General features: G+C 33.4%; 1 non-coding gene across 1 annotated transcript; it reads right to left on the bottom strand.

Moving 5' to 3' along the window:
• Positions 1-212: 212 nt before the first annotated feature.
• Positions 213-318, bottom strand: LOC138803197 (U6 spliceosomal RNA). The gene has a single exon (XR_011364895.1). It is a non-coding gene; the product is annotated as a U6 spliceosomal RNA (small nuclear RNA).
• Positions 319-749: the final 431 nt, after the last annotated feature.

The raw sequence follows: 749 nt of genomic DNA, 5'->3' as shown, positions 1-749 counted from the left end.
ACATAGTTGTGCTTGTAGTTTTAGTATGGTCTTCTTTCTGATCATTTGGGTGAATGCCCAAAAGAAGGATTGCTGCGTCATAGAGGATCTCTATGTGGAATCTTTTGAAGAACCTCCATTCTGCTTTTCAAAGGGGTTGACAAGTTTACACTCTCACCAAGAATTCAGTAGTGTTTACTTCTGGCCACATTCCCTCCAGCGTCTGTCATTGTAAAAATATTGAACGCTTCAGGAATTTGTGTGTCATCCTTCGAAGGAGCTATGCTCATCATCTCTGTATCATTCCAGGTTTAGGGTATGTGCTGCCAAATTGAGCACAGAACTTTTTTTTATATATAAAGTGTAATTGATTTTCTTAAATTAGACACTTCAACAAAAAGTAAATGCAAAAGAATGGTCATGAAATATTTATTTCTTACATAAGCACATATTTAAGAAGAAACTCAAAATTGATATGTCAAAAACAAAGTATTACAAATATTTGTGGTTCAAGAGATGTGTAGAAGGAGGAGTTCAATTATTCTCTACAAGGCACCTGTCATAATGAACATTGCAGCAAGGGTTAAGGTTGTTAAAGTTTTAATGCTTTAAATGGGTTTAATTTTGGGAATTTGCTTAAATATGCCAAAATAGGGACTGTTTGGCAGGTCATAAAAATTTTCCATGAAGTAGTTAAGATTTATGGTAGCAGACATATATTACTAAGTATTTATATTTCAGAATTTATAGAAACTTTACTAATGAGAAGT

The sequence above is a fragment of the Dipodomys merriami genome, unplaced genomic scaffold (genome assembly GCF_024711535.1).
Source record: "Dipodomys merriami isolate MVZ:Mamm:240054 unplaced genomic scaffold, mDipMer1.0.p SCAF_337, whole genome shotgun sequence".
In the NCBI taxonomy this organism is placed as follows: Eukaryota; Metazoa; Chordata; class Mammalia; order Rodentia; family Heteromyidae; genus Dipodomys; species Dipodomys merriami.
The sequence above is the reverse complement of the archived record's forward strand: the minus strand, read 5'-3'. Positions and strand labels throughout refer to the sequence as shown.